Source organism: Melospiza georgiana, chromosome Z (genome assembly GCF_028018845.1).
Source record: "Melospiza georgiana isolate bMelGeo1 chromosome Z, bMelGeo1.pri, whole genome shotgun sequence".
NCBI classification, from domain to species: domain Eukaryota; kingdom Metazoa; phylum Chordata; class Aves; order Passeriformes; family Passerellidae; genus Melospiza; species Melospiza georgiana.
The window spans coordinates 36387624-36415137 of NC_080465.1; the positions used below are offsets into that span (position 1 = coordinate 36387624).

Sequence of the window (27514 nt, forward strand, 5' to 3'; positions counted from 1 at the left end):
TTACATTAGAAAATATATAATAAATTTAATCAACTTTTCTGTTTTATAAATCAAAACAAATCTAAATGACTGCATATTTTCACTAGACTTTTGGTAAACATGAATAGCAATGTTGAATGACCCAATAGTTGACAATATATGTTAAAAATATAGGACAGGTCTGACCTTTTTCTGAAGTCTTGTATGAAAAATTTGTAGATCATATCTTTACAATTGACTTGATATTCAAGATTCCAAAAAGGCAAAAATCCTTTACTTTTCTTTGTCTGTTTGCTCTGTGCTTTCAGCATGCTTTGATGCTATAAACAACTATAGTTAGTTTCTTTTGTTGAAAAGATTGATTGTTGTTAATTCATGATTGTTGTTCTGATTTCCTATAGTAATATGGATGACATCTTGTAAGAATAAAAATGCCTTTTTACTGCTTAAAAATGAGCAGGTTGCTGTTACATCTGAACCCTCTGACAATACCATACTGATATTTTACTAGAAATCATGAACATTGGATTTTTCGTTTTTTACTTATTTTTGGGGAAGAATAGTATCAGTACTTGGCAAAAGTAATTTGTTCAAAGTCTTTGTCTTCACCTTTGCAGGTGAATGGAAATATGTTTCTGATAAGGAACATGCTATTATATAGAAGGGATTTAAATTAATTAAGTCACTATTATGTACTACATGACTGGTACCAAGAAATTCACAGCCATAGTACAAAGCAAGCTCCTAACAGGTTGGTGTTATGCCATCACAACACCTGGCTTCCTGCATAGGTTTTTAAAATCTATAGTTTCCACATTTTCATTGTACAACTATTACTGGTAGAAATTGGGTTTTGAAAATGCCTGCAGAACAGAAAATATTTTATTATAGTCATAATATAAGATGCATTAGTGAAATATATCAGAAAAACACTTTTAAATTTGCTAAAAACCCTTTAAAATTTCTGAACGGCTGCAAAGAATATACTGACATCAGCTTTTTACTTGGATTATTACTATTTGCATTTTCTATTTACAGGATCGGATTTCTACTCTTTTTCTACAATTGTTCTTTTGTGATTATTCATGCCTTAAAGTCTTTCATAAACTTCTTCTGTCTATGCGAAGCACAGCATCTTGTCAAATGTGGTGCTCTCTCAAAATGTAAAACAAAGAAAGCAAAAAGCAAAATCAAAAGTAAAACCAAACCAACCAAACAAACAAATAAACAAGACCCTAAAAACCCAACCAAAAAAATAGCCCACCCAAATCCAGAAGTTTTGTATACTTATAGCAAAATGCCTTTTATACATAAACTTTTATTTTATAGGCAATAGCACATAACTCTATGTCCCTGAAATAAGATATTCTCAAATTAGGAGAAATTGCTTATAGTATAGGTTAGCAATTATGGTGACAGTTCTAAAACTGGAATACAAGAGAACTTTTTTTTCAGCCCCAGAGTTTGAAAAGTGTTTACTTAATTTGTTGCAATATATTAAACAAAATACAAGATTTATAACTCCAGGAACCCGAGAGAAGAAGAATGACTTTGGATAGAGAGTTCTGCTCTAAAAATTTTTGTCATTAAATAGCCACTTCATATAATTTATTCATATGGACTAGTGGAGCCATGAAGCAGATTTGTTGAAAGTAGGCTGACTGGTACTTACTATATTGTAATGCTTCTGATAAGCCCCATATTATTTAAATACAGTAAACATAGATTTTTCCCAATAGTATACAGTGCTTTTATGTCTTAATAACCAGATTTAAACTATGCATTAGATTACAAAGGGAAGAGTTGCTGTAAGAGGAACAAGAATCATACCTAGGAAAATCAAATGGCCTGATCCTGAATTCGTTTTGGTATATGAGTTGGAGTTAGAGAGATTTTCAAATGCATTCAATTCCCTTGGTGAATGTCATGTTTCCTCAAATATATTTTCTGTAGAAATAACATATAAAATTTCCTTTGCTTCTATGGCAAGAAATTAGGCAAAACACCATTAAAAAGAAACTATGAAGAAGTTTGTCAGATGGGATGAGAAAAATAGTGCCTTTGAAGGAAACTGCTGTTTTATTCTCCAAAAATTATTTCAGACTAGAAGACAGTGATACATTTCATGATTCCTCTCTTTGCAACATGACTTAATGACAGATACTTTAAAAACAAGCAAACAAACACCCAGAACTTCCTCCTCAAAAATCAAAGCCAAATTATTTTTTGAATATTTAGATGTGATAACTTAGTTATCTGATAATGGGTTTAATTTTTTTATATACTGTGTATACAAATTCAGCTGTCTGGTTGTTTTGTTCTATTTTAATTAGACATTTTTACAATATCTCTTAAAAAAAAGCAAAAAACAAACAGGTATTGATGTTACTCCTATAATTCATTGTACAAAGAAGAAGTCTGTATTTCATAGAATCATAGAATGGTTTGAGTTGGAAGGGACCTTAAATGTGATCTAGTTCCAGCTCCCTGCCATGGACAGGGATGCCTTTCACTAGACCAGCTTTCTCAGGGCTCCAACCTGGCTGTGAACGCCTCCAGAAATGGGCATCCGCAGCTTCTCTGGGGTCTGGGTCCAGAGCCTAACCAGCCCCACAGAAAAGAATTTTTCCCTAATATCTAATCTATACCTACTCTCTCTGAAGCCATTCCCACTTGCCCTGTGACTACATGGTATCGTAAGTAAATTATCTTCCTCTTCCTTGTAGGTTCCCTTCGGGTACTGGAAGGCTTCTGTTAGGTCACTGCAAAGCCTTCCCTTTTCCAGGCTGAAAAACTTCTTTCCTTGTGAAAGTGCTCCATTTCTCTGATCACCTTGGTGGCCTCCTTCTGGACTCAGTTCAAGTCCATGTCCTTCCTGTGCCGGGGACCCCAGAGCTCAGTGCATCACTCTAGGTGGGGTCTCAAATGCAGAGTACAGGGACCGAATTAAATAACCTCCCTTAACCCTCTAGCCATGCAACTTTTGATACAGACCAGAAATAGGCTGCAAGTTCATTTCTCATCCAACAGAACATCTAAGTTGTCCTCAGCAGGGCTGCTCTCAGTCTGTTCACTACCCCAGCCTGTGTTGGTACCAGGGATTGCCCAAACCCATGTGCTATTTCTGAAATAGCAAGCAAGAGCTAAGATTTGTAGAGTTCAAGACTGAACTTTAAAGTGTTTTTTCTGATGATATTATGAAAATTTGGCAAAGGAAACAACATACGTATAATAATTTTTTACCCACATCATCTCATATACAGCTTGTGATTTTTTTTCACTGCATGAAAAATATTTGTCACAGTTTTTTCTAATGCAGAAGTGTGTTTCCAAAGAAGCAATAAGTATTAAATCCTTTTCATTAAGACATATACTCTGTAAATACTACACTAGCTGACTAGTGTAGGTGACTTTGTTCTACTCCCCTTCTTTTTTTTTGTTGCCTGCTTAAATTTTTATCTAAGGTAATAACAATAATTATAAAATTTAAGTCAGCAGCTGTTAGCACACATATTTTTGTTGCTGACAAATTCAATTAAAGACATTGCTAGCTAAACCAATCAAGTAACAGGTAGCTCAAAAAAGGTCAACTCTAAATTATTGTTTCCCATAATAATTTCCCAAACCATTAAGTTTGTAAAATTAATTTGAAATTGAATCTCATAAAAGTAAATTATGGAGAATGCCTTGCTAGTTTGTGGGTATTCTAAAGCATAAAACTGTATGTCTTCCATGCAAAATGCTTCTCCTAGTATTGTCCACGTTGCAGCACAGAAGGTTCCAGCAGTATTTGCATTAAAAAACCTATTTACAGGAATGCTAATTCTAGTCAGGAGGATTTTTTTCTACTCCCCTATAATAACATACCAAATATTCTTATTTTATTTTGTTTTGAACTATGTTTTGGGACATTTAAAAAAGACAAGAAAGAAGGTTTGGTTCACAGTAACAAACAAAGCTATTAAAATAATCGTAGTATCTTTAGAAGTTGAATAACTCAACAAGGAATTAAATTTCCAAAATTCTAATGTGAGTTTGAACTTCACCATGAATTAAAATGCAAATGAGAATTAAAACACCTAACCCCCAAAGAACTTAAGACTAAAATAGGATGAATCAGTTATTTACACAGCTACATTAAGCTTTTAGTTACTGTAAATCAAGCCAAATTAAAAGTATTTGAATATTTACCAATAATTCTACAAAACTGAGGTTTCATGTTCCCGGATTTGTTTCTTCTAAAAATTGCAACAGCTTGTGGAAGTTAAAAAGAGCTTGAAAAGCTACAGAGGTAGGGAATTGAACGTGATCACAGCTTTTTTTAAATAGTATTTTAACAGTGAATGCTGGTTAAAACAGCTTTTCCTGAGAATATCAACTAACAAAACAATAAAAGTCAGTAAAAACTATTCAAAAAGAGGGATAAAACCAATACACATATAGGGTTTATAAAGGAAATTACTATTAAGCACCTGAGGTTAGTCTGGTAGGCACCATAATGGTTTCAGTGATCACTCATCTGGAATTTAAATGTCTATCCTTCTTTCTTTATTTCACAATATTGTTTATGGTGAAATTAAATATATGCCTGCTGAATTATCTCATGGATAATTTATGTGCACTAGAGCTAAAACCCAAAACAAACAAAAACCAAACAAAAAACCCAACCACAAAACCCCCAAAATCATCAGGACTAATCTGCCCGTGAATATCTCTTAGAAAGAGTTTTGTGGAATCACCAGGTGCTGCCACAACACATCCCCCACTTCTACAAAAATGTGAAAGCAGTTGATTTATAATTACTCCAGAACAGTAGTTTAGCTCATGTTAGCCAAAAGAGCTTCACAGTTTTCTGGTCACTGTAGGTGCTTATTGACATGAAGAAGTGTGAACCTATACCTTCTTCAAATGCAGGCATTCACATTGTTTTAATAGACTTAGGTGATGCTGACTATTCTTCTTACCCTTGTCTGGGGTGTCCTTTATAAAAGCTTTGATTTACTAGTAGAAAATTGTTATTCAGGTTTTCTTTTATATATGAAAGCATTTTTTTGATTAATTGCTATCTCAAAGACAATAAAAGTTTCTGGCACATTAAAGCCACCATCTAGTTAAACAGTACCTCACTGAGAGATTACGGGACTTGAATTTCAATATATATTTCATTCTAGTATATAAATAGATTTTAAATTTTAAAATTTAATGAATTTTAAATTTTTATCCTTGGTAGTTGTGATTTCTTTCCTTTTTAGACAGAAATTATGTCTTTGACAAATTGCAGCAATGTCAGATTCTTAAGTGCAAAAGTTCAGGTTTTTTTATTTTCTATTCTGTAGGTATTATTTTTTTCCCAAACTGTAGTTGCAGATTGGGTTTACTTAGAAAAGTGATTGTTTGCAAGCGTTTTTGTTATAAGATGTTAGGTGCAATTTGATTTGGGATGAAAAAAGAGGAATTTTATTTCCTTCTTGTCAATCTTTATTAGTGGATAGATATTGAAGGCTTCACATGAAAATATAAGTGCTCAGCTGTCAGTTTCTAACATGAATTAATTGTGGCAAGAGAACACAATTCACACGTAAGTTTTAACATATAAAGTTGAGAACCTACATGCTTATATTTAAAATATATCACTGCCTCAGACATACATATCATTTTTGTCTGTTATACAAGCTAAAATAAGGTGTTTTGAATAAAATTCAATATGCAAAGTTTAAGTAAACTGTGGAAGGGGATAAATTTTTTTTTTTTATATATACAAACTAGTCAATAGAAATATATCTTTTTGAAGAGTGCTTCTAGTTAGACCAGTGAAAGCTGTATAAAATAGATAAGAAACTCATTTTCTCTAACTGATGCCATACAAACTGATAGGAAACCTTTCAATTTCAATGGGAGTGGATGGTGACACCTGCCAAGAGTGTTTTAAGAAGTTATTTCATCCAATTCTCAATGTGAAAAATATTTGACTGTATGGTTTACTACAAGGGGTATAAAAAATATAATATTCATTATATATTTTGACTTTTCTCAGTATAAGAATTTTAAAAACATTAATTTGCAAATGAAATTAACTGGTTACATCATATATTATGCATGCATACATGATGTATCATTCTTTCATGCGTTGATATTCATCAGTTTTAAAAAAAGCATAAATAACTTGAAAGCAAGAAAACAAATGCCCAGTTACCAATCTTTATACTTCACATCCTTATACTGACCAGCATAATTGAACGTTCCATTTACTTTAGGATTACAGTTACAGAAGACAGAAAAATAGAGTAGTAGTGATTACAGTTATTGCTCTGCTGGATTCCTTGGACTGAAAGATTTTCTGGTGTGAGATTTGAGCATTTGGCCAATTTGTACATGATCTCCTAGCTTCCAGTTAGCAGTTAGACCAGAAGCCTAGCAAAAACTATAGCTATTAGTTCCAGCTAATCTGCATATATGGGAAATAGAGAACAAAGACCAGATGTGTATTTGTAGTTCAAAGGAAATATAGCTAGCTGGGAAATGAAAATGCGATCAAAACAGTGCCTTCAGTTGTGTAAAATTGAAACAACTAGTTTAATTGTTGCATGTGATAAATTCAAGCAGACAATGTACCAACTAGTTTAATTGTTGCATGTGATAAGTTCAAGCAGATGCTGTACCTGATAAATTGACCCTAATGTTTTTTAAAATTCTAATTTTTTTTTTAATTCTAAAATAGCCTAGAGACTTCATTGATAGGATTATCTGAGCCCCAAATACTCATTGCAAAAGGGATTTCTCTTGAAGTTTTTCTATTACAAACCATAGGCTTATAAAGAGAACAGAAATACTTCTTAAGGATATCTTTCAGATAATTTTTGCTAATAATCATGTTCATGAAGTGAAGCATCCTTCCTATGCTTTGGAAACTAAAAAAAGTCTCAGGTAAATTGTGATGTCTTAGCACCAGTTCAAACAGGAATAATGCTATAGCAGCCATAAAGATATTAATTATATTCCTATGAGAGAATTCATAGATACAATTGGGACATAAATCCAGCTGAACCAAGACTGTCAGGATAGGAATGAATTGAGTGTTTCAAAACCAGTGATTTATTTTTCTGGCCCAAATCACACTGAAAGCTTAAAACAATTCCATTAATTATATACCTTCTTTTTAAGTATCTATCCAATTGGTGCAGTAAGGGTTGTCATTCATTTTGCTTGACTTCATTATTCTGGAGACTTTTATCAGTAAATCTAGATATATTTTCTACCTACTGGGAAAACACCTTGATACTCCCTTGAAAGTTCTTAGTTCTGTTGAAGAGTTTCATGCATAAGATAGGGGGATTGATTGTCTTCACTACTTGGAGATGGCACATTTTTACTGGTAGTATAATACTTCTTCAATAGAGAACAACTGAAGGCTATTACTGCCCTTGTCATCCTCCCCTTCCCCATCATAGTTTGTGAAGGAATGGAATGTTCAACACAGCCTCTCCACTTAGTGGGCTTTTTGTCCTTTACTTCTCTACCATCTGCAGTGTCAGAACATCCTCGTCTTCTCAATCCTTTTCAATCTTTGTGTGACTTCCTCAATAATCATCAAGTTCCTGCAGTAGGTTATTGGTATGTCTAACTTTCCTGCTTAATTGAATACTGTTGAAATAACATAAAATATCAGAAAAAACCCTGCTAAATGGCTATCCCTTGACACAACTTTGCAAGTATAAAATAGTATGCTCTTTAAATATTTTTAAACTAATTTTTATAGATATTTTTACAATGTTGCAATGTCTCACTATCTCATTTCTATTGCTCCTTGAGGCTTGCTTTACCAGCTCAAGCATGGTGCTATAGATCTGTCAGCCTCTACCACTACCAGATTCATGCCCCACTCCTCTCAGCAGTCTCTGTGGAAAAAAAATACAAGATTATATGCCACTTATTTTATGCAGATAATCCCACCATGACTCAACACAAATCCCTATCTCATTCTGTAGCTCTAGACGACTTAGAAGGGAAGTAAAGGATCTATGGGGAGAAAAACAGCTGCTTTACATTCAGCCTTTTTACCAGATTTAATATGATTGTTCCTAGGAAGAGAAAAAAAATCATAATAATTACTCAATTTTCATAACAGCATGGGAATTCTGGGAAAATACTGTAAAGAAAACTACCTTTAGCCCATTTTGGCTTTGAAGTGTAAACACTTTTAAGTGTTCATACTTCAATTTTCTACTTAATGCAAACTATATGTTATCATAGGCATCTTTGTGATGTTACAAGATAAACCTCATATCTCCTGTAAAGTAGTTCTAGATTGGCAAACTGACAAAAGCTAAATTCAAAGCAATTTAACAAATTAAAATAGGTGACAAATAATATTTCTTTTACTCCAATTGACAAGAAATTGGAAACAAGTTAAAATTAATCCACTCAAATACAAATTTTTTTTGTGATTATTAGCTTCTTCGTGAAGTTAGCTTCTTGCCTACAGGATCCAAAACCAAAGCTAACAGCTTGAAATTACGATATTGATCAGTTTGTCTTTTTTCAAAAAAAAGCCCATATAAAATAAAACCTAATGTATATTCTTTTTCCTGTGTAGTATTATCTAGATTTCTGATGGTGGTTCTCTCTAAAGTTTTTAATAGACTGTTTTTCAAGGATTGCATCCTTCAATTTATTTACTACTTTTTTCATGAGAGTTCACATTAACTATAGAAAACATAATTTCTTCACCAGAGAGTCTTCTTCTATAATTTATTTGTGGCAACATATCAGTATTACATAAAAAATTAAATGTCATATATAATTTTGAACTACGAATTTTTAAGCTGGGAATTTGTTTGTCATATTTCTTGCTATTTACCTTCCTTTTTTCACGGTCTTCTGTTACTTGCAGGATTCAGGATAATACCCCCTGGGTCCCAGTGTCCTGCTATTTCTTCCAGATCTCTGTAGTCATAACTGTTATGCTCCAGGTTGCCTCGTTTGGTATAACTGGTTCAAACAAGGAAGAACAGCAAGGGTTAACAGTCAGGGAGACAGGCAAGTTTTGATTATCTCCCTGCTGCATCCTGTATGTGAATCTACATGAAGTAACTAACTTCCCTAGACAAAAAACCAAGTCAGCTCTTGAGTGCTGGTTATCATCCCACACAGCAACAAGTGAGCTGCTGGTATCCTTTGCTTTTCCTTTTAATGCTCCTTCATGGATCAAGGTCACATGTCCTGGATTATTTGTTTGAAAGCAAAATTTTATAGATGTATAAAAATTGATCTGTTTTAAGAATCAAAAATAATCAAAAAGAAATTTGTAAATATTTGAGATGTTTGCCTTTTTCATATTCTATTAAAAATATTATATGCAATCATATTAAAAACAGCAAGTTAAAAAAGATGCAGTAAATTAAGCTAAGTTAAGCCTAGATGGTTCTTTGCTTTGTAAGTGCACAACATAAAAGACAGTCATTCTGTTTACGGAAGTTACTAATCTACTTCCATTCTGGTGCTAGAACACATCTCCTGAAAATTCAAGTGAAAAATTAAGGTTATATTGTTTTTCTGGGTAGATCTGAGATGGGAAATAGTGAGAAATACATAAAAAGTTACCATGTGAAGTATCATGAGAAGATTTTTATGTCTTTCATACTAGTGATCAGATCACCTATTGAAAGGTGAATCAAGATCAGAATGCATTAGGAGTTTAGGAAAAGAGACTGAGACAACTTTTAAGTCAAGAGGGAGAAAATCTCTTTAAAATGAAGATCTTAAATGTTAAAATGCCATGAAGAAGAGGTACCAAGGTATAGGAGAAGTAGAAGACAGACAGCATGATAATTATTAGTGCTAAAGTAAAGTGGAATTATATTTGTCGAGCTTTTTGTATGTGTAAAGTGCACTGACCTTCCTAGTATCCTTTTGTCATTTGCTACTTATTGAGAGAAACAAAACAAAGCATAATACAGACTTACAGAGGAATAGAAACACCTAAATGAGAAATGTGATTTACAGAACACTTCTATAAACATCCACATATATCAATTAGATAGGTCACAGACAGGCACAGACAAAAAAAACTAAGCACGGTGCAACATACTGTATTAGAAGATCAGAATCAAATTAAAATTACCTAGAACAGCATCTGTTATCAATCCTATTAACAGCTTCTGCTCCAGGACGAGAAGCTCTTGGCCCTTAAATTGATTGCAGTACTTCACCAAATCATTGAATGCATTGGAAGAGACCTTAAAAATCATCTAGTTCCAGCCCACCCTTGACCTAGACATGGATGCCACCCACTATATTAGATTGCGCAAAGCTGCATCCAAACTGGGTGAACAGTTCCAAGAATGGGATTGATAACCTTGACTTGATCAAAGATGGGGACTATTAATTATCTAGGTTTGATTGTGATATTTTCCCACTGATTTGGCAGCTGTCACAAAATTATATTTGGCTAAACTCCCAGACATCAAAATATGGGGTGGACCAAAGAGATTGAAATCCCTCCATATGTCAGTATGATTTTATCACTTTTAACACAGTGTATTTCAGATCTATGCTGCGTAAAACTAACTAATTTTACTAAAATCAAATCAGTTAAGCTATCTCCTAGTATTAGTAAGGTCTATTATTGACAGTTCCCAGGCCATGTGGAGTCTTTTGCTCTAAGAAACTCAGTTTCACAGACACTGCTTTTTGCTCACAGATTCTCATTGATAATTATGTCGTTGGAGTTATCCGAGAACTTATCACAAGTATGTCATGAAAAGATCAGAGACTGGTTATTTTAGGGAATCCTTCTGTTTAGTGCTACAGTTGTAATTTGCAACTGTTCCTAAAGAGAAACACACAATCTTTTGAAACTTTGTATTGCTTTAAACTTTTCTTTAGGCAAACAATATCTCAGTCAATATGCAGATTAGAATAGGGTTTCTGATACAAATTAACACGTGACAATATGAAAAGATATAAAAGTCCCTCATTTTTTTAATAAAAATATTTTTGGAGATATCATCAAATAAGTTGAAAATTTGTAAAGAGTATGTGCAGGGAGAGCCCCAGTTTGTACCTTGAGAATAGCTGTTCATCCTATTAGAACTGTTTCCTGAGGGTTCCCCTCACTTCTACAGCCTATATCCTTTGCGTAAGAGCTATGTCCCTGTTGTGATTTGAACAGGGTCTGAAATAAGCATACCATATGTTCAAACATACAGTTGAATTTTTTTAACACTGCTGCTTTTGTATGAGTTGTGTGGATGGGCTGTCTTTTTCAGCTTTAACAGGTAGTTGCAGGGTTATGTAAAATATATAAATGGAAACAGAGTGACCAGTGCTGTTTATAAGTGATATGCTTTAATAATTTTGGGCAGCTTTCATATTTTCACTTCATGGAGTCAGGTTCAGACTAATAAAATGACCAATTATAAAACTTAGCTTATTATATATTTTGAAATTTCTCTCTGATTTTCTCTTTTTTTCTCTCTCAAAAATTATAAATGCCAACTGTGGTAGACTTGCTTTTGACTGTTCAACTTTATGGGCATGTCCATTCTGTACAAATCCATTGATATGAAGAAGTGTACTGTGACGTAAAACTGAAAAATTAGGATGGAGAATTGAATGAGGTTATGAGTTACTATTATCTATAGAACCTATAAGGAAGAAGCATATTTTTCACTAGCAGTCTGGTTTGCTTTTTGTGGCCTTACCTGAAGTATAAACGAATTGAACTATATATTGTTTCTTTTGAAAATCATGATTGCCATATAAAGGTTATATATATAATAATGTGAATATATATATATATATATATATATATATATATATATATATATATATATATATATATATATATATAAAAGAAACAGAAAAAGAAAAATATAGGGCAAGTGCCAAAAAATACTTCTGAGAGGAAGTATCTGGCCCTGCTTAGTTTTATTTTTATGTATGTCTATATCTTTGTCTATAATATATGTTCTCTGTAGGGAAGACATACAAAAAAAAATCTGAATATGTTTAACCAGAAAAAAGTACAGATATACATAGAAATGTACAGGTTAAATATATATATATATATATATATATATATATATATATATATATATATACATTTTTTCATAAAAACATAGCTATATTTTATAGCTATACAATAATTGGAGATCAATTTTTTATTAGAAACCCAAATTCAAATTGTCATTCTGATCAAATGGTTTAATCCTTTAAGTTTTCAGGTATTATATAAGAAAATGCATACTATTGTCCTGAATGTTCCCCATCATTCACAGAGTGTGAATTGTCTCTGGCAGTAGGGGATGTTAGAGACAATTGTTTATAGAGAATTAAAAGTGACAGCAGGAGGATATCTGGTGTCAGTAAGTCAACTATGCCAAGTCTGTTTTCCTCAGTGTACTATGAAATTATTTAATTCCTTTGAATTACACACTGATGCAGTCTTTGACTATCATAAATGAGCAGAAGGAATTTATTAAATTTCTGTCAGCTAATCTGCATTTTTAAAAGTGGATTATATTGCAATTATATATGTAAATACCATCCTACTTTTTTGCTATATCTTCTTTTAGCACATCTCTCCAACATTTACAATAATTTCTGCACATATGCAGGAAAACACTTTTTTTTTTCAGGTAAACAAGACAGAAGGTGTGGGATGAAAAGAAAAAATTATCAAAGCGGTAGGGATGGTAAGCGGTGGTGGATTTGCAGTCCTATGAATCCAGGAATTTTCAGCTCAAAATGTGAAGCAATAATATAGCTGAAGTACAGAGATGCAGCTTGTTTATATTAATGTTCAGAGCTTTTGATTGGCTAAATTCAACTGAAGTCATGAAGTCTGTTAGTGCTTAAGCTGAAATACTAGCAGGCTTCTGTTGATCCTGTAAGAGAAGATAGGAGATCATCTTTCATTCCTGTAATTCCATGAATCTTGGTGCTGTAAACGAGATAAATCTGTTAAGATCTAGTGCAGAATCTTCTGCAGTACTTATTTTGTGTAAGTATACAAGCAAGTGGTTTAGATAAAATTTTTGATAAAATTTTATACCAATACCCACCTGAAATTCCAAAGCACTAGGGTTTTCACAGTCTTCCCTTCCCAGGGAATATTGATTCAAATATGTAGTGTTCCTAATAGTAATACAAGTATTAATATGTGTACATTTTATTTCTGATCTAATATGTTAGATTATAAAACAGAATAGTGTCAACAACAGGAAACTGATTTCTTTATGAGTTTTTTTCCCCTGATAGAACTGCAGTTAGGTCAAGAGCTAGGCATATTTTATGTAAGTGAGAGGTCCCCAGTGAGCTATTCTAACAGCTTGGCAAATTGTTCTTGCCCAGGGTAGTACTTCCCTGAAATTGGGCTTTTTACTTGTGTGGGTAGGGGGTTTACATTTCTCACGATATATTACTTCCCTGTGCATGAACAAAATTTTCTTTTTTTTTCCTTATATTTTTATAGTCAGAGAGACAAACCCATTTATTTATTAACTTCAGGAAATAGAACATCTGCTTCCCAGTAGTTGTTGAAAGGTATTCTCATGCTATGTGGGACATAAGTAATTATGGATAGGTAGTATAAATAAATTCTTGTCGTAGAGAATATGCTAATCAATGTTAAGATGAAACATTTTAAGCTATTAATTGACTATTTTGATGGTACAGCTCTTTAGAATATTGATATAAAAACCATGTCAGATGATTGAATTCGGCATACCATCCACTAGCGGTGATAAAGTGTAATGCTGACTAGGTTTGAAAAAACACTGATTTAATATAATCAGAAACAGAGAGGAGAGGGAATATTTCAGTGCCCATTTACAATGCTGAAGTATTCAGTTAAGTGCTGTATCTGTACAATACACTGCACTGCACAGTCTGGTTCAGATCTAGCTCTGTGTTAATGAACTTTTTTGTTTGGGGTTTCATGTTTATTTTTTACTTATTTCAATAGAAATTATCAATTTAGGTGCTGAGATATCCAGACATTTAGAAAGTGCTAGGTGTTATTAGTCCAGTGATCTCCACATTAGGTTGCAAATCTTCAAAAATAAGATACATAATGTTGGTGCAAGCAAGTATCCATATTGAAAAAACATAATAAATAATAACAAAAAAAAAAAAAAAAACCAACAAAAAAAGTAACTAGTCAAAACATCTAATTTGTAACATTTCATTCTCTTTTAATTCTATGCAGAAAAGCAAGATAGTCGAACCTGAATATACTAAGGTTCCTTTTCAGGCAAGCTAAAAATTGTAGTTGCTGCTCTGCTAACTGATATAAATATCACTACAGACTCTGGCACAAATTATTTTAGTAAGATTACTACCATGCCAGATTTTCAAAACAATGTACCACTGTGAATCATGAAGAACCATTGTGTACTTTTAAAAACAACACTGTGTCAGTGACAAATAATCAAAGTTGTGTTCAGCAATAAAAGTATGTTCTTTAGTTCATAAGATATAATGAATAAAACAAAAAAAATTAGATACATTTTGTAACAAAGTACACAATACAACAGCACCGTTTTGTTTTTTTACATGTATAACTATATTAAGAATAGCAAAGCTTTCTGTAGTCTCTAGAAAATATCCTTTTGGAAAACAAGTTCTCCCAGATCTAATGCATCTGTGATTGATGAACTTTTTATGAATTCTACCATCACAAGTAAAATGTATTTACCATTATCCTTTTTTTCGGTAACCACTAGGGGTGGCCTAAATCACTGTTTGTAACAAGGAACAAAATAAAATAAAACCACCAATACTCTCGTCCAATCAACCAAACTGAAAAAAATTCTACTTTAAGCTATACTTTAAGTGGTCTGAAATTTAGTGTTTCCAACTTTCTACAGTTCCAATTAGTGTCCCAAAAATATATATATATAAAGTCCTCACAAATCACCATAAAGAAATCAAGCGCCTGTTATGTGCTTGTAACTTTGCTTGACAGAAAATGCTTTTTGGAGAAGCTTAGTAGGGGACAAACCACTGTTAACTGAAAAAGTGGGTTAAGAGATAAACTGATAGCATAAAACAGTTCCTTTTGATGGAAGGTGATCTTTTACTCTGGGTAACAGTGGAGCTTAGGCAAATTAATTACTAGGGCAAATGAAATGTGATTGCTCAGCAGATTACCAGATATCTACCAAAGCTGCTCTATCATTCCCCTCCTCAGGTGGACTGCAGAAGAGAAAATAAAAGTAAAGGCTCATGGGTTAAGTTAAGGACAGGAAGAGATGACACATACCAACTACCATCATGGGAAAAACAAAATCCATTTAGTATACCTTACTAAATAAAACAAAAACCTAAAAATGTCTTACCTTCCCAGGTTTAACTTTGCTCTCCATCTCCTCCCCTCTCCAGTGGACAGGGCGGGAGTGGGTATTGGGGTTAGTTCATTGCACATCTCTGCTGCTACTTCCTTCTCACACTCTTCTTGTGCTCCAGGGTGGAGCACTGAACAATTCTTCAAGAACTGCTCCAGCATGGATCACAATTCCTGCCAGAAAACCTGTTAGTGTGGGTTTCTTTCTCCATGTGGCCACAGGTCCTCCCACGAGCCTGCTCCAATATAGGCTTCACATGTCTCCACAGATGGTCACAGCTTTTACTCAGGCACACCTGCCTGCTACAGCAAGGATCTCCATGGGCTGCAGAGACAGCTTGACTCATGATGGTCTTCACCAGGAGCTGCAGGGAAATCTGCTGTGGCACCTGTTGCAGTTTCTCCTGCTCCTTCTGACTCCCACCACCAACCCTGGTGTCTGGCAGGCTGTTTCTCTTTTGTGACCTCATGCCTCTCTACTTTTGCCACAATTTCTTTTGCACAATAACTTTTTCTCCCTTCTTAAATATGTTATCCCAGGGTGTGGTGGTTTCAATTCGAAACCAGGAGGAAATACTAATTTTGAGATTTTCTCAGCTAATGTATTAAAGAATGTGGTGGGTTTGGTGTTGGCTAATCACTAATAAACTCATTTCTTGCTGTGAGATAGGATTAGGAGAAAGGCAAATCAGGCTCAAAACTTAAGAGGGTATAAAGAAAATTTTATTAAAAGTAACTAGAAGGACAAAAAATAGTAAGAATCAAAACAAAATTTTCAGAACACTTCTCCTCCTCCCACAGCTTTTTCTTTCTTACTGACAATGTAAAGAAACTAAACTGAAGATTTCTAGTCAGTTTACTACTTCTAAAATAGTTTTTCTTCAGTTTACTGAGGGAGAGAAGTCCCTCTTGTTAAGGTTATAGAGACTTCTCCATAAGAGGAAAAACCAGTTCTCTCAAGGCTCTCAATTTCATCACAAATAGCAGCTGCCCAAGGAACCTCCCATCGTGAAGTCCTTCCCATTTCTACAAGCCTTTCCACAGCTTATTGATGAGCTATGTCGACTTATGAGGTATTGTTTTAAAGATGAGCTGCTCAAAAGCAAAAGTTTTCATTATCTATTTCTCAAATCATCTTCATCCATGGGAACAGAGATCTTCTTCTCCTGGAAGCACAGGACTACTCTTTCTTCTCTTTCTCTGTTCAAATTTCTAATGGGATCCCAGCTATTTCAACATCTGCTTATCTTAGCATGGAGGCTTTTGCTTGATGTCAATTTGAGCACTTTCATCTCCCAGTAGTTCCTGGGTTATAAAGAAAAAGATTCCTTTCTCTATAGCTTACAAGAGGATTCCAGCTCTAAAAACAAAGCCTCTCCCCCTCCCTCCCATCTGACACTTCTTCCACTGACTTCGATGTCTTTATGCTGTTCTTTTACATGCTTGCATCTTGTTCATTTCTCTCACTTGAGGGAAGACTGAAGCACTGAAAAGATGAACATCACGCCTGAGGCCTACGGGAACCGCCAGTAATTTGTGGCGGGGAGCTGCAGCTGGGCTGTGTCAGAATCAGCTTCATGGTTGGTCTTTGGTTTTCTACATAGGCTGCAAAGGTCTCTGGTCTCAGCCGCCCTGGGGAAAGGGGATTTGATGATAAGATCTTCACAGCCGAGGCGAAATCTGCTCCAGCTGTGGGCTCTACAGCCTCCCCCACCTTCTTGCCCAACAGCTGCTGGGGCCCAGTTGTGAAGAGCAAGGAGGAGGGATTGAAGCAAGTCATGGCCCTGAAGTTACAACCAGTAGCACAAAAGAGCAAGTAGATCTCGGTGGTTAGGGAGAAAGTATGCACCTGAAGAAAATAAGCTAAAGCACACATAACGTTGAGTAGCTCGGCTCTCGTGAGAAGCACGATCAATAGATAACCATGTTCTCTGGCTTGCGAGTGCTTGAAGGCTGTAGGTCAAGAATATTACCTAGAAGAATTCTGTAGCCTAGGGGAATTCAAAGGCGTACTGGGACATGCCTCATTTACAAGACTGGGTGTTGTGCACAGTAGATAAGTTTCTGGGTGTTTGGGTAACACTTGTGGCTTGGCCATGGGTAGAAGCATTTGGGCTATATGGTACTTGAAAAAAGCATGTATCTGTTAAGTGTACTGGCCGAATATCAGCTGTTTAGGAGATAATGTTTGGGTTTTTAATGGAGTGGCATGACGTGTGATGTGGATTATTGTACATTTCATGGACTGTCTGATGGGGCAGAGAGTGTGATGAGAGGGTCTGGCATGTAGCCCGAGGAGGAGGAAAAGGCCCAGCCTGTGGCAGGACTGCCTAGGCCTGGCCTGGCCAAGATGGGGACCAGGCTGGGGCCTGCCACCTCCTCACTGACCAGAATGGAAAGAGAGAGTTCCCTGGGTTTTTCTTCTTTAACATGTGTGTTTCACAGAGACCTATCCAGCTTCTCAGTAGTTCAACAGACTGTAAGTTACACAAAAAGCTTTGCATCCCTTTCCTGAATTTCCTCCCAAACTATGACACAGGGATACTACCAACATTGTAGATGGGCTCTGTCTTTATCAGTCATGGGTCCATCTTGGAGTCAAGTGGTACTTGGGAAGATTCTAGAAGCTACTCATGGAAGCCATCCCTGTAGCTGCCTTTCCAGACTCCCAAAACCTTGCCACGAAAGCACAATAATAAAGGGTGTAATGGAATCACAAAATTAATTGTAAAATGTATTTTTTAAAATTATTTTGATAAATAACTTCACCAAACTCTAGTAAAAGCCTTACAAATCATTGTCTAAACAGCAAAGTGTTGTAAATTGTTTATGTTGTAAATGTCAGAGAATATATTTATGTTCCATCAATATGATCTAATAGTATGTGAAAGAATATATTGGACCAAAAATTGCTGAGTTATTTTAGGTCACTATATAAAAAGAATGAGAATATGTAAATTGCAGACTTGAATTTCATAAGTAACTGCCAAAAAGACACCTGTTTGGTTTCTGCAGTACTAAAAGACAGGAGGAGTAAAAAATGGATATCCCCCAAAGAATATTTTCCTCTTACACTTTTTAAGCATAAGGTAAATTGCTTTGAATCATCACCATCTGCAGTTAATGAAAGAAATTTGGGGCCCTAAGTTTAGATCTGAACTCTATTAATTGCAAAATGTTAGGTCTGAAATATGACCATAACAAAATAATTCCTTTAAAAATCTGTGTGGTCAAATATAAATGCTCATTAAAAATGTGTTTGATCTTTATTTTAAAACTTTTGTATTTTTCTAATTAGAATATTAACTGTTTTGGTTTTTTTCCTTTATGTTAGAAAACACTTTATGGCATTCGATTTTTGAGATTCAAATTTTTTTTTTTTATTACTGGTCTATCTGGAAATAGAAGCCTTCAAAAAACAAACATCCAGAAAAACAAAATGACCAAATATCACGACAACTTTAGCCAGGGACTAAATATATTCTTCAAACCCCCAGTGCCACAGGAATTTAGGTATATAACCAAATGTTGGATTTCCTATTTGCCATTGAAATTGACTTTAGGAATCATTACCATCATTAATGTCTTCAAAGCTTTCGAAAGTCACATTATAATAAACACAGTTAATGATGCTTGTTGTAAACACCTGTCTTCTTAGGTATGAGCATATTTTTCATAAAGACTAAGACCTGAAAGAATGTTTTTGAAAAATGGGTAGAAACCCACTTTTACCCCGTGGCCCTTGTCAAATCTAGTATATTTCACTCATGAAAAAGTGGAAATATTAGGCAATGTAAGAATATATGAGATTAGTGGTTTAGTTATTTTTAAGTGTCTGATTTCATAAAAATTTAGTTAGTTAAGAAAATATGGCAGTCTAAGAGAACATCTGTAAATGTTAAGGTCACACTGAAAAGAATGAACTCACCTAAGATGTGTGTCAATTTGAAAAGAAATAATTTAAATAGTAAAGACAAGTCTTGAAAAATAACATGTAACTAAACACTTCCATGTAATTGCTGGAATCTAATTTAAGGGGAATATTTGACCTATGTGACCAATTTTCAATACAATCTGAATTTTTTAACTTGACAAGAAGCAATGCCTGAATACCCAGGAATTGCAGAAATGACAGTGCTGCAGTACCTTTCCTATTGGCTTCATTGGCATGTAATTATTTTAAACCATATAAAATATTTTTTTCATGACAGACAGAGGCACAAATTGACAAAAAATTGCTATTTTTTGTCCTATCTTTTCTTCCTATCTTTTCTACCCTGCCAGTCACTTTTATTTTCAGTCTTGTATATACATATGTCTTGTATATACATATGTTTTTCTTGATTTCCTATGTAGCAAGAGCCAATCACAAATCATTTTTGAGACACAAAGCTGACGAGAGAAGAAATTAGCTTATTCCTTGGCTAAGCTGGGCAGAAAGAGTTAAAATATAATTGTGGAATGGTAAAGGAGAAATCAGATGCAATCTTCAAGTACAGAGCAATCAATTTCTGTAACTACTCTTCTGTAAGAGTAGGAAAAAGTCCCTTCCAAAAAGATATTAAGTTACGCATTGCACAGCTGTTCATGTACCTTTTGAAAGCTAAAAAACAGGGGGTTTGGTCAATATAGGGAGATAGTTCTGGGCTTAGGATAAATTGATGAAGAACAGAACCCTTCCTTTTACTCAACAATCAGTGTCAAGATACTCATTAGTGTAGAGAGAAGAAAGATGCCCAGTATTCTCATACCAGTCGTCTGTGTTTTCACCTTTTGAAGTAATTTGGGAAATCAATATATCTGTTTATATATTTCTGTGCATGAAAAACTATATGAAAAATATATGACTTAATGGGTACTGTAGTATCCCTACAGAATTTCAGATTAATACTTACATATTTTCTGCAAAGCAAAAATATTCATTCTCATGCAACAATAGGACTATATTCTCTAGAACTGTTACATGCAATATTAAATATTATGAGTCAAAAATCAGCAAAAACACCCCATGTGAAACACCCTTCCCCCTGAAAATCTGAGGGTTTTTTCATTATTTACTTAAGTATAAAAGGTATAATTGGGGTCTCTCAGAATAATTAGTAGCAAAATTACTAATTACTACTAATTACTAATTAGTAGTAAAATTTCAAATCCTTTACTATCCTTGATAGGTAGCTTTAATTTCATAAAATTAAAGAATCATTATCTTGTGTATGATTTTCTTTATAAAATATCTCTACAATTTAGAATTCTTAGTTTCCTTAGATTCTATGAAGATATTTCATAGTTAGCTGACAAGGATACTTTTCAAGGCTTTGGGTAGCTACTTGTAAAATAAGATATATTTTGTGGGGATTTTTTTTTCAGATTTTTGTTTCAGCATTTTTAAAATGTCTAATAAAAATGGGTTCATTTTATTGCTGCAGGTGTTACTTATGTTTGAAAAACAAATTAGATGCAGATGCAGAACTGTTGTTGAATAAACATGGTTATTCAGGTGAATAACGTTTTTGTAAATGTTATTAAATTTTATTTAGGTAGAAAAAGAATTTCTTACATAAGAAAAATGTATTTGACATAGCTTTAAAGAAGGCTTACAGAATCTTCTTGCTGTCTTATTCTATTGCAACTGTTCATATAAAGTGAATTCACTGTTCATTGTATGCTAAGTCTAGGAACAATATCTGTAAACTAGGAAGTGGTCTTTGGAATGCTCAGGTATTTAAGCATATCTGGGATACTCAAGTTTATTCAGAAAACCTTTAAAAAACACTATTTAACCAGCATCAACATCTTCCCAAAAATATATAACTTAGTCTTCCATAGCAGGAAGGGCACAATCCTGTGATACTATAGCAGTGAAAACTGGCAGCTGAAAATTTATGGATTAAAAATCAGGATACTTTAAGGATTCTTTGGGAAAAATATCTATGCTAGAGATGATCTACACTTTAAATTATCCCCTTCTGTTAATACTAGCAAGATCCACATTCAACCTTCTCCCAAATGTTCTGTGTAATTATATCTCGTTTTCCCATTCCTTTAGTTTAGAATCACATAATATAAGCCCAAAATATGGAAGCTAACTTACCAAAAAGCCACATGCTGGAATTTAGATAGATGAATTCCAACAGCATATTGGCTGGGCTTGATGAATGACGAATGTGTCTCCTCTGTTTTCTGTCTTAGTGTTTCTATCATGCTTTGGAGATAAAAGTTAATATTTTGAATTCTTAACTACTTCACAGAAGTGACCTGTTGTAAAACTTATCTGTAAGATCAGTAGATATTTTTTGAGAAACCTATTTTAAACCTAGCATTGAAGCTATTGGTATGCAGCTTTTTTTTGTGAGAACAGAGAACTTCATTGTAAGTTTCAGGTGACAACATTATGACCTGAGTATCAAATACAGTTTAAAATTTTCAGTAGTAAATTACTGGAAAACAATTAATAGATCAAAGTTTTCCTTTCTATCAGTAACTCATTGCATACTGAGTGCAAACCTATGAAAGTTTGCAAAGCAGTACATATTTTTTTTGTTTTGAGTTTTTGGAGGCTTTTTGGTGTGTATCTGTGTGAGTGTGTGCACATGTGTTTAATCTTGTTAAATGTCTTCAGGCTATCTCCTCTGCTTTTTAACTTAGATGTTATTCTCAACACAAAAAGGAGCTTTCTTGTAAGTTACACAGATATTTTTCAATATCTCTGTTTCTCGTTTCTTATGAAAGTATTTGCAGATTGAAATTTGAGAAGAAAAAAGGGCACAGAAATTTGTCTGACTTTTTCAGGGGATGTGGAAAATAAGGATCCTGACACTCCCTGGGAATTCACACTAGCAATTAAATACTGCATTTCAAAATTACAAAAGAGAAGTATTAAAACATCAAACTTTCATTTTGAATGCAATTTTAATGCAAACTTATTTTTATTTTTTTAAAGGGGGGAGGATATTATCTAATTAAAAACTCTGCTGTTGTATTTTGCCCAATTATCTTTAGTATAGCAGTATTTAAAGATGTTTAAAGTATTTAAACATCTATTTTTTATCTCTTGTGAGAGGAAGACTGTTTTCTTTTGTAAAATACAAATGGCAAAAAAGTACTACAGCTTATTTAAAATACATATTTTCAAAACAATAATTTAGGTCTGAAAAAAAACCCAAAACCAGTTTATGTATTTGCACCAAAACAATACCATCTATATTCTTCACACAGGCACGAAATGCAGCCATTTTAATTTCTCATTCCTAAAAATGTTTTTTTCACTTTTTTTTCTTGTTTTTACATTTAGAACACAATAGATTTTTCATTACTTCATATAAAGTAAAGAAAAAACTTGATATAAAGAAAATCACATGGGAGTTTTCTGAAAAGTTGGTTGGAACAGCTATAGCACAGAGCAAAGTATCATGGAATGACAGAATCAATTAAGCTGGAAAAGACCTCTGAAATCATTGGGTCAATCGATCCCATGACCTAACACTATCTTGTCACCTAGACCATGGCACTAAGTAGTGCATCCAGTTTTTTTTAAATGCCTCCTGGGATGGTGACTCCATCATGTCCCTGGGCAGCCCATTCCAAGATATAATCCCCCTTTTTGTGAAGAATTTTTTCCTAATGTCTAACCTAAAACTTCCCTGATACAGCTTTAAGACTATGTCCTCTAGTCCCCTAGTTGCTGGTCATCCCGGTAATCATGGCCCATCTCTCTAACCTTTCCAGGTCCCACTGCAAAGATTTTCTATCCTGCAGCAGATGACACTCCACCCCGACTTTGTGTTGTCCACAGTTTTGCTGATCGTATTCCCTCATCCAAATAATTGACAAGATATTTAACAGAGCTGGTCCTAGCACTGATCCCTGAGGGATACCACTAGTGAGCACCCATTGGTGGATGCAGCACCATTGCCCTCCACTCTCTGGGCCCGGCCACCCAGCCAGTTCTGAACCCAGCACAGGGTGCTCCGGTCCAAGCCGTGGGCTGCCAGCTTTTCCAGAGAGTGCTGTGGGAGACAGTGTCAAAGGCCCTGCTGAAGACAACATCCACAGCCTTTCCTGCATCCACCAGGTGGGTCATCTTGTCACAAAAGCAGATCAGGTTGTCCAGGCAGGACCCACTTTTACTAAAACCCATCTGGGTCTCATGCCTTGGTTGTACTGGGTCATGGGATTATGCTGAACCAAGGTGAAGCTGACAGGCCTGCAGTCTCTGGATCCTCTTTCCAGCCCCTCTGTAGATGGCCATCACACTGCCATTGTCCTATCATCCGGGACCGCCTTAGTTAGCCAGGGGGATAAATAATGGAGGGCAGCTTAGCAAGCTCTTCTACCAGCCCCATCACTCTAGACTTGTGAGGATTTAAGTGGCTCAGCAGCCACTAACAGCTTCCTCCTGGATTACAGGTGATCTGTTCTGCTCCCTGTTCTTGTCTGCTAGTTCAGGAGGCCAGTTGTCCTGAGGATAACTGGTCTTACTATTTAAGACAGGCAAAGAATCATTTAGTACTTCCACCTTTTCCTTTGGTAACTACATTCCTCTTCATGTCTAATAAAGCGTGGAGGAGTTCCTTGTCTCTCCTTTTGCTAATATTGTATTTATAAAAACACTTCTTCTAATCCTTTACAGAAATGGCCAAACTGAGTTCTAATTGAGTTTTTGCCTCTCTAATTTTCTTTCTGCATGGCCTAATGACATTCTAAATACTTCCTAAGCTGCCTACCTCTTTTTTCAAAAGTGATGGCATTACCTGAGTTCCTGTGAAAGATCCAGGTGCAGATAGTCATGTCTTTTTACCTGCCAGCTCATCTTTCAAACATAGGAATGACTGCTTCAAGATTTCTTAAAGTATGTCCAACCTTTCTGGGCTTCTGTTTCTAAAGGCTGCTTCTCAAGGAACTTTCCAAATCAGTATGCTGAATAGGACAAACTCTGCCCTCTGTAAGTTCTGAGTAGAGGTTTTGTTGATGTCCATCCTTATTTCACTGACTATATGATTTCATGGTCTCTGTGCCCAAGGTAAACCCTGACTACCACATCTCCCACCAGCCTTTCTCTCTTTTCAAACTACAGGTCTAGCAGGGCCTCATTCCTGATAGGGTTTTACCAGCTGTATCAGGAAGTTGTTTTCCATGAATTTCAGGAAACTTCCTAGACTGCCTCATCTCTTTTGCATTGAGTTTCCAGTAGATGTCCATCAGGTTAAAGTCTCCCAGAAGAGCAAGGGCTGCTGGTATTGAAACATGAGCCAGCTTCTTATAGAATAATTCATTTACATCTTCGTCCTGGTTGGGTGTTCTATAACAGACTGCCACCAGGATCTCTGCCTTGTTAGCTGTTCCCCTGTCTCTTACCCCTACTTTCTCAACCTTATCATGACAGGCCTTGAGAGCTATACAGCCAGGAGCCCTCTCTAATGAATGGAACCACCTCACCTCTTTTTCGTCCCTGTAGCTTCTGAAGAGCTTGTAGCCACCCACTGCAGCACCCCAGTCATGCGAGTCATCCCACCATACTTTGATGATGGTGACTATACCAAGCCTTTCCTGCATCGCAGTGGGCTCCAGCTCCCTCTGTTTCTTACCCATACTGTGTGCATTAGAGTAGATTCACTTCAGCTGGGCTATCGATTTTGCCCCTTACTTTGGCTTGTCACCCACAGGCTCAGTTGTAGCAAGACTCGTTCATGCCCTTCCCCCTTCCAACTTAATTGAAAGCCCTTTCAATCAGCCCTGCCAATTCATAGGCTAGGATCTTTTTGCACTTTCTAGACAGGTTAACTCCATCTGCCCCCAAACAGACCTGTTAACATATAAACTGCCCCATAATCAAAAAACTTTCTTTAAGCCTGCTACTGATCATATAGGTTTTTCTATTCCTTTCAGCATTCATCCTTGCTATTAAAGAATCAAGGACAACATCATCTATGCTCCTGTCCCTTCATCCAGGCAGCTGACAACCTTGAAGACTTTTTTGGTCACCCTTTATCAACTTAGTTACTGGTAAATTGGACAACAAGCAGTGGGTAGAAATTTGCAACCACTGAACTCAGCAGTACAAAGTAACCTTGAAATCAATACAAAATGATGCTACGTGTTCTTCTTTGTGTCAAATCATTGGGGAAAGAGCGTAATTTAGAGATAAAACCAGAATCAAATAAGATAAAAGTCGTAATACTTGGATATCGGCTTTCTTTCACTGAAACACAAAATCTGACTGATTTAGGCAAGTAAAATATGCAATTTCTTTCTCTTTTCAGTATTTGTGAAAATAATACAATTTACTGCAAATATATCCTCTTGTCTTGGTTAACCTTTTCCAGGTTGGGCATGGTAAAATCTATATTTTGAAGAGAAAGTCCCATCATCAAAACTATAACAGTTTATTTTTATCTGGTAAGAGCAATTAATCAAATCCCTGAATTTTGTATTCACTTGGAATCAAGAAAAAAAAAAGGCTTAAGTTAATCTCAACAAAACATTTGCCATTTTTTCTTTGAATTTACAAAGTATTTTCCTTTGGTTGATATTTTTTAAAAATATCGCCTATCCCCAATACTATATGTTGTTACTTCATAGTGGCAAAGCATTTTCTATCCTTCACCATAGAGTTTTACTGCATTTCTTTCCCAGATGAAGTACTAAAATTTGTTATTTTTAAAATAATTGTAGTTTATCAGTTGTGTAGAAATATAACGCCTTCACACAAAATTAATCTATTTGTCTAGAGGAATTTTTTTTCTTCTTGACTGGCCAGGAAACAGAGTGAAAGCATATATATATTTACTACTAACTGTAAGTGTGCTCTTATAGAAAAAGAAAATAACCACCATGATATAATGAGACAATTTTGGAAAAGCATATAACTGCTTTTGAAAATCGTTTTCCAATGGAGGTTGTTTCTATATTCTAATTGCTTATTGTTTAAATGAGGTTCAATATTCCTAGAAAGCTGGTAAAAATTTAAAGTTGTGTAAAAATAGTTCTATATTTATGATGGGTAGACTCAGAAATCATATTTACTAACTCCTGGAATTGTGTTCTTTGTGGCCCTATTAATGTAGTATGAAAAATGTAGGCTCTTATCTCTAACATAATTGAATTTCTTTTATCAACTGCTCTCAGAAAAGCAGCTTGACCTGCATCTTTGCAGGGTCAGTGATTTTTGACCCTAGTGATTCAACAAAGATTATCAAGCAGGAATGTGTAATAGCAGTGTTCACCTAAGATTTGCTTTCTGACACCATCAGTTGAAAAAAAATAGATTAAACATATTTGCATTAAAAAGATTTTTCACATAGGTCAATGTCAAATGATTTCACAATTTGTTCCCACTTCTACTTTTATTCTTCTGACTGTATTTTTATACTGTTTTAAGCACATAAAGTGAAATTTCATTATTTTTTCTCCATTGAGCAAGCTACATAAATTATCTGTAGCTACAAAAATAAACAGTCAGGCCTTATTTGCAAAATTATTGCTGATGTTATTAAGTACCAGATATATTATTAGCAGAGAGAGTTCCAAAATTGCAAGAATGGCTGGTAAAAGAAGGTGATTGTCTTAGTCAGTTGTTGATTTCTCTTGTGAGAAGCTGACATTTCTATAATGAAATGCTGTTAGTGCATATCTGTCAGTTAATGTTACTCCTGAGCTGCGTCGTTGAATTTCACTATGTATTACAGTAAATAACATTTACTGTGAAAAAGTATAAAATTAATATCAGTGGAGCAGTTTTCTTCTGCTTAGATAACTGTATTAGAAAAAGATTCTACAGGGAAGATAAATTTTATTTCATGTTCTGGTATAGAACTAAATAATCTGTGGATGAAGAAGGGAATAGAATCAAAACGTAGAGATTTACTAAGTTGACTACAAAAATTGTATTATTAAAGAAAGGTAGTGCTTTGTAGGGGAAGTTAGATTTTAGAGTAAAATGTCTGGTCTAATTTAAGACAGCAGAATAAAAATCTTACCTTTTTATTTTCTACATGTTCTGGATATATTTGAACTTGGAGAGTCCACATGAACTACTTTTTTCCAGGAAGGCTTTGTCTGTAATTGGTATCTCATACATTAACATATATTACATAGAAATCCTTTTTGTATAGATCCTCCACAAAAGTCATAATTAGAACACACACATAAATTACCATTTAATTAATTAGGGAAGGGAAGAGAAGGGAAGGG

At 34.7% G+C, this 27514-nt stretch overlaps 1 protein-coding gene across 36 annotated transcripts in view; it reads left to right on the plus strand.

Annotated features, from left to right (window-relative positions):
* The window catches only part of PTPRD (protein tyrosine phosphatase receptor type D), a 1169657-nt gene that overhangs the window by 250055 nt on the left and 892088 nt on the right, over positions 1 to 27514 (plus strand). The gene's annotated exons all lie outside the window — the stretch shown is intronic.